Source organism: Ranitomeya variabilis, chromosome 1 (genome assembly GCF_051348905.1).
Source record: "Ranitomeya variabilis isolate aRanVar5 chromosome 1, aRanVar5.hap1, whole genome shotgun sequence".
Classification (NCBI taxonomy): domain Eukaryota; kingdom Metazoa; phylum Chordata; class Amphibia; order Anura; family Dendrobatidae; genus Ranitomeya; species Ranitomeya variabilis.
Window position 1 is genome coordinate 789,615,129 of NC_135232.1, and position 8,034 is coordinate 789,623,162.

The following is an 8,034-nucleotide window of genomic DNA, read 5'->3' on the forward strand; positions in this document are numbered from 1 at the left end:
GAGTGGAGGACAGAGGAGCTTCTTAAAGATGAAGGTACAGGTCTGTGAGAGCCGGAAATCTTGCATGTTTTTAGGTGACCAAATGCTTCTTTTCCACCATAATTTGCAAAATAAATCTTACCAAATCAGACAAGGCGATTTTCTGGATTTGTTTTCTCATTTTGACTCTCATAGTAGTGGTCTACCTATGATGTCAGTTACAGACCTCTCTCATCTTTTTAAGTGGGAGAACTTGCACAGTTGGTGGCTGACTTAATACTTTTCCCCTAACTGTATAATACATATAGGACAGTGAAGACCTTCATACTATATATAGGGGGCAGTGGGGACATCGCATTTTATATAGGGGCTATGTAGCCATTTTACTATATATAGGGAGCTCTGGGGTCCTCAATGAATTATAAAGGGCTTTGGGGACGAACATATTGTGTATTGGGGACTGTAGGACCAACATTCTGTATATACAGAGCTGTGTGGGTACTCAGAGGACCTTTGTTATAAAAGGTTACATTATTAGTTTTGATAGGGGCACTCAGGTTCCGTTATTTATTTATTTTTGTTGGGGGGGCATTATTAACTTTAAGTGGACACTCAAGGGTATTTGTTGCTGGAAAGGGAGACTTGGGATATTATATAGAATACAGGCCTTTGCACAGTAGGGGCATTAATACTTTCTATGGGACACTTTCATTTTTGAGGGGAGGGAGTAATCCTAATAATGGCAAAAAGTTTTAAATATTGGGGTCAGTGTTCTACTCCGCAAGTGCGCGCAGAGTGGGGAGTTTTTGTAGGTTGGAAATAGATGGCGACGTCGCTGAAAATGTGTTTTTGTTGTAATCTGTGCAGACAAGCTGTGGCTGGAGAATTGGTAATGGAGGTCTGGGCCAGATGGAAAAGACTGGAAAAGTGAACGACCTGAATCAGAAAGAACGTCATGTGTAAGTTAAACTGTACTGTAATCACGTGTATGTTTTGTGGTACTTACCAATATTCAGTTACGGTAAGGTGGTAATATTGCTCTTTTTAGTAGTTTTTTTATTTTTTTTTAATTAGTAACAGCTTAATGTGTTTCGGTCATTATGTAGTAGGTGTATTGTGGTGTTATTGGTCTTTGTATAGAGTGTTTTGTTATGTAGAGGTAATGGTCATATTATGTATTCGCTGTGTAGTGGTGATGGTGGTGGATGGTAGTTTTATTGTTTTGGTCTTTTATAGTAGTCATTTGATAGTATTGGTCTTTGCATTGTGTGTTGTTGGCTGTCATCAGTGGTTTACTGTAATTACATATGTACAGATGCTATTTTAAATGGCTATAGGGGGGTCATATGGGGAAACATGCACTTTGGGGCTTGGACTCCTGATCTTTTAGGACCTTAGCAACACTCTTGCCGTACTGTGTATTTACATGTCCGTGTTTCTGGAGTTATATGAAGGTAAAACCATATCTAAGCAGTAATATTGGTTTTGGTACTGTATCGATGTAGTAATCTAGATTCTGGTACCATATGTATGACGTAAGCTTGGTATTGTTCCCGTATCTATGTAATAGACTTAGGCTATGTGCACACGTTGCGGATTTTGCTGCGGATCCGCAGCGTTTCTGCAGCTGCGGGTCCGCAGCAGTTTCCCATGAGTTTACATTACAATGTAAACCTATGGGAAACAGAAAACGCTGTGCCCTTGCTGTGGAAAAAAACGTGTGGAAACGCAGCGGTTCACATTCAACAGCATGTCAATTATTTCTCCGCAGCGGTTTTACACCTGCTCCATAAGAAAACCGTAGGTGTAAAACCGCAGTGGAATCTGCACAAAAAACGCGGTACATCCGTGATAAATCTGCAGGAAAAACGCAGTGTTTTTGCCCTGCAGATTTATCAAATCCGCTGCAGAAAAATCCCCAGAGGACCATTCTACATGTGCACATACCCTAAGGGTATGTGCACACGTTGCGGATTTCTTGCAGAAAATTCCTGAAGAAAACCGGAAATTTTCTGCAAGAAATCCGCATTTTTTTTTTTGCGTTTTTTTTCCGTTTTTTTCGCGTTTTTTTAGCATTCTGCAAGCGTAATTAGCTTGCAGAATGCTAAAGTTTTCCCTGCGATCTGTAGCATCGCTTGGAAAACTGACTGACAGGTTGGTCACACTTGTCAAACATAGTGTTTGACAAGTGTGACCAACTTTTTACTATAGATGCTGCCTATGCAGCATCTATAGTAAAAGATAGAATGTTTAAAAATAATAAAAAAAATAAAAAAATGCTTATACTCACCCAGACATCTCACCGGCGTCCGTTCCGTATAGCTGGTCTGTGCGCACAGGACCTCCCGTGACGTCACGGTCACGTGAGCGGTCACATGACCGCTCACGACCAATCACAGGACAGTGACGTCATTCGGCGAGGTCCTTCAGCGCACACCAGGTACAGAAACCGAACGGCAGCGTGCGAGGAGGCGGCAAGACATCGAGGGTGAGTATAGGACTGTTTATTATTTTATTTCTTATTTTTTGACCACTTATATGGTGCCCAGTGCGTGGAGGAGAGTCTCCTCTCCTCCACCCTGGGTACCAACCGCATATAATCTGCTTACTTCCCGCATGGTGTGCACAGCCCCGTGCGGGAAGTAAGCAGATCAATGGACCCCTAGGTGTGCGGAATCCCTGCAATTCCGCATTTTTAATGAACATGTTGCTTTTTTTTCCGCTATGCGATTTTTTCGCGGAAAAAATCGCAACATTTGCACCAAAAATGCGGAATACCCTGTAAATAATAGGAGGCTTATGTAAGCGTTTTTTTTCGCGTTTTTATCACGTTTTTATAGCGAAAAAACGCGAAAAAAACGCTAACAATCCTGAACGTGTGCACATGGCCTTAGTAAGCTCTGTTCTGCTCCCTTATCTCTGTAGTAAGCTCTGTTCTGCTCCCTTATCTCTGTAGTAAGCTTGGTTCTACACCCATATCGCTGTAGTAAGCTCTGTTCTGCACCCTTATCTCTGCAATAAGCTTAGTTCTGCTCCCTTATCTCTGTAGTAAGTTCAGTTCTGCTTACCTATCTCTTTAGTAAACTCAGTTCAGCTCCCGTATCTCTGCAGTAATAGCCCCGTCTCACACAGCGACGCTGCAGTGATACAGACAACGATGCTGATCGCTGCAGCGTCGCTGTTTTGTCGCTGTGTGGTCGCTGGGGAGCTGTCACACAGACAGCTCTCTCCAGCGACCAACGATCAGGGGAACGACTTCGGCATCGTTGAAACTGTCTTCAACGATGCCGAAGTCCCCCTGCAGCACCCGGGTAACCAGGGTAAACATCGGGTTACTAAGCGCAGGGCCGCGCTTAGTAACCCGATGTTTACCCTGGTTACCAAAAAAACCAAACAGTACATACTCGCCTTTCGGTGTCCCTTGCCGTCTGCTTCCTGCTCTGACTGAGCCGCCGTACAGTGAGAGCAGAGCGCAGCGGTGACGTCACTGCTGTGATCTGCTCTCACTTTCCGGCCGGCAGTCAGTCAGAGCAGGAAGCAGACGCCGGGGGACCTGACGGACATCAGATGGTAAGTATGTACTGTTTGTTTCTTTTTACATTTACGCTGGTAACCAGGGTAAACATCGGGTTACTAAGCGCGGCCCTGCGCTTAGTAACTCGATGTTTACCCTGGTTACCAGTGAAGACATCGCTGGATCGGTGTCACACACACCGATTCAGCGATGTCAGCGGGACCTCAACGACCAAAAAAAGGTCCAGGCCATTCCGACACGACCAGCGATCTCGCAGCAGGGGCCTGATCGCTGGTACGTGTCACACATAGCGAGATCGCTACTGAGGTCGCTGTTGCGTCACAAAACTAGTGACTCAGCAGCGATCTCGCTAGCGATCTCGCTATGTGAGACGGGGCCTTAAGCTCATTTCTGCTCTCATATCTCTGTAGTAAGCTCCTTCCAGTTCCTATATTTCTGTACTAAGCTCGGTTCTTCTCCCATATCTCTGTAGTAAGCTGTGTTCTGCTCCCATATCTCTAGTAAGCTAAGTTCTGCTCCCATATCTCTGTAGTAAGCTCCTTTCAGTTTCCATATCTCTGTAGCAAGCTCAGTTCTGCTCCCATATCTCTGTAGTAAGCTCATCTCTGCTCCCGTATCTTTATAGTAAGCTCAGTTCTACTCCCTTATCTCTGCAGTAAGCTCGGTTCTGCTCACATATCTCTGTAGTAAGCTCGGTTCTGCTCCCTTATCCCTGTAGTAAGCTCGGTTCTGCTCTGACATCTCTGTAGTAAACTCCTTTCAGTTCCCTTATCTACGTAGTAATCTTGGTTCCGTTCTTGTGTCTATGTAGTTATCTTGCTTCTATTACAGTATCTATGTAGGCAGTAAGCTTGGTTCTGCTCCCATATCTATGCAGCAAGCTCCGTTCTGTTCCCATATCTATGTAGCAGTGTGGCGCCCCAGGGTCCTGGTCGTCACAGTAGCATTGCTTTCCGCACAGGGAGAGTGACGTTTGGAGGCAAGAGGGGATAACTGTCACCAGGTAAGCACAAGCATGCAACACATTCACACTCCAGGCCACCAGGGGGAGCTTTTGATCCTATTTACTAGGTGACTCCCCATATATATGGTAGTCTGTAGGGAAAGTTAGTCAGTTCTTGCCAGGAAGCAGACTGGATCAGTCTGAGGCAGAAGAGGGTGTACGGAGTTGTGTAGCCACAGTGCTGCAGCTCCTGGAAAGAGATAATACGAAAGCCGAATATATTGCAGTGAGCGTGTAGGTTGAGCGAAGCACAGGAGAGGAACACCAGTGGGAGACCAGCCACGAGCAGGCTGCCTCCTTCTGAGGTGCAGAGACAGATAGCCAGAACACCGAGGTTGTAAGGTCCTCTACGACTTACATCAGAGACTGGCAGGACAGCTGAACTCCAAGTTACCTGTCCGCCTTAATACCCAGAAGGCACGGTGACACCCTTAGAGGCCGGGGCATGCTAGAGTCCCTATAAACAGGCTCAAGTCACCAGTCATACGGGTTATGTCCTATCCTATACAGGGGACAGAGAGAGAACATCTGTGAGGACCTTATCTGAAGCCATTGGCAGTAAGGGACTACAACACCATGGCGCTAGAGGAAGGCTTTGATTTCCACCTGGAAAAGGGGACTCCTAACTTGCCTCCAAGCCGGCCGAACCCTGCCTGTCCTGTGATCTGGTACCCTGGACTGTGGCTGCCTGAAGTCTTCAGTAAACAAGGTAAAGAGACTGCAAACCTGTGTCCTCGTTACTTACTGCGCCATTCACCATCTTCCATCTACACACCGGGAGGCCTGGGGATATACTTCACTTGTGGGAAGTTATACCATCTAGGTGCCATAACATCACCCCAGAGGACCCCATAAAGCAGCATCGGTCCCTACTGACCGAATACTACAGGTGGCGTCACGAACATAAACTTTATTCCCTTTAAAGACCTTTCCCTTTTACATGGGTGCCCAGGGCCACGGACCGGGTCGCCACCGTGACATTCCCCTGTGAAATGCTGGACCCGGTACAGAGTACCCCACGGCCCTGACGGGGCGACTCAGCAGCCTGTCTTTAAAGCTTGTTATCTCTGCTGCTTTAATGCAGTGGCCAGAGATAAGCAGCGCAGAGGTGGGCCACCACAATTCGAGGGCCACTGCCTTGTGATTGCCCCCAGGCTGAAAAGTGCCAGCCAGTCCCTGGTCTCTCCCATATGTGCACACGAGGAGAGATCTGTTAATCAATTAGAATGGAGAAGGGAGAAGGCAAACTATGTTTTCTCTGAAATACCGCAGCATTTCAGAGTAAAATATACTTGGTAAAATATACTTGCTTCCAATAGCACAGCTCCTGGAAGTGTAATTTGTAGGTGTTACTATACTTTCTGCTGTGGCTAATGGTATTGTAGGAGAAAAAATATAATTTTTTTGTTTTTAGCACGTCTGATGTAGTCAGGCGTTGCCAAATAGTAGTGAAAAACTCAATTTTATTCCTTTTAAACAATCTTCGGCTGAGTTCACATCTTTTTGGGGAATTCATTTTCTCTTACTTGTTTTTGGAATTCATGTCCAAAAAGCATCAGCTGCCTAAATGATGAAAACATAAGTGGATGAACCCCATTGACTACAATCAGTCTGCTTGTTATGTGTAAGTTTTTTGAAATTGTTGTAAAAAAACAACATACTATTCAATATGTGTTTTCTGTTCACTAATGGAAACCTAATAGAACCAAGACAGCGCCATAATAATGGGGGTCCTCTGCCTTCGTTTATAGGCGATATGGAACTGATGTGTTTTGGACATGAATCCTGTTTGTTCGTAAAATGGAACAAACGGTACTCCCAAATGCAGGTATAAAACCAGCCCTAGAATCCTATGAATCAAATATTAAGTCAAATATTGGCACCTAGTGGTGAAAGCGGATATGAAACAGGAGTATGTCCTGCTCAAAATATAGGTTCCATTTATGGAATATCACCAGACTTTCCATCACTGCATTCAATCAACTTGTATCTAAGCTATCATGTCCCCTTGCATATGACAACATTTTCCATTTATTCTTCTGGCATATGGCAGAATTTTCTCTGTGCCTTTTACCAGAAAGTGAAGTGAGCGCCAGCCATGTGGAATATACGACTTTGATCGTAGGGCAGAGCAAAATGTGCCTGCACCTCAACTGTGTAGGTGTTAGATTCACAGCGATCTGTGGATAAAGTATGAGGTGTTATACACATTAATTAATTCAGGAAGACGGCACCTGCAGGGATTGAGGAGGAGCTGAGGGGAAATAAAAAAGACGACATTGGACCGTATGCCAGAAGTATAAAAGGTATTTTTTGATATATGCAGGGGGAGTTGGAAGCTTAGATACAGGAAAAAGGACTGTGGCAATAGAGCAGTTAACCCCTTAAGCCCCGAGGGTGGTTTGCACGTTAAAGACCGGGCCAATTTTTACAATTCTGACCACTGTCCCTTTATGAGGTTATAACTCTGGAACGCTTCAACGGATCCCGGTGATTCTGACATTTTTTTTTCTCGAAACATATTGTACTTCATGATACTTGTAAAATTTCTTTGATATTACCTGCGTTTATTTGTGAAAAAAAAGTGTCTGATCAAGCGGCTCTTTTGGTCCCACACCCTCGCCCACAGGATCCTTTCATCAGATTTGTCACAGCATACAGCACAAATTGGAACGAGGTGAGACAGATTCTTGGTAAAAACTGGGATATCCTTACTTTGGATGCCCAAACATCATCTTGTGTTAGCCCTAGACCGTTGCTGACTGCCAGTAGGGCCCCGAATCTTCGGGACCTGCTTACAAGGAGTCATTTTTCAAGGCCAGTCGTTAAATTAAATCGAGGTATTCGCCTCTACGGCTCTTTCCCCTGCGGGGACTGTGTCATTTGTCCATATGTGCCTCCGACTAAGGATCATTTTTTTAATCCTTTTGATAAGACTGACCATCCTCTTTATCAATATGTTAATTGCAGGTCAAGTTTTGTCATCTATGCAATTATCTGCCCTTGTCGGAAAGTATATGTTGGTCAAACCTCGCAGGAGTTGAGGAGACGGGCACAGAAGCACTTGTCAACAATTAATCTGGCTTCTACGGATTATAAAAAGGGTAAGATCTTGACCCCATTAGCACTTCATTATCTCAAGAACCATGGTGGCAGGCCTAATAATACTTCAATCTTTGGCCTGCAGAAAATTTTCTGCAATGAAAGAGGGGGTGACCGACGCAAACTTCTTTTACAACATGAAGCTCGTTGGATCTTCCGCCTCAAATCCATGGCACCTTCCGGTTTAAATGAAGAGCTGTTATATACAGGATTTCTGGGCTGATTCTTCTCTTACAACTTGGTCTCTTGGGGAAGTGTACCTGCCCTTGGACCCCTGGACTGCATCCCCCTATTATATGGCTGATTGATGATCTTCGAGACATCCTTTGATTATTGGTAGGGAGATGATTTTCTCCCAGAACGATTTGACTTACCTATTTCTGGACCCAGTTTTCATCTGGACGATGCAATACGT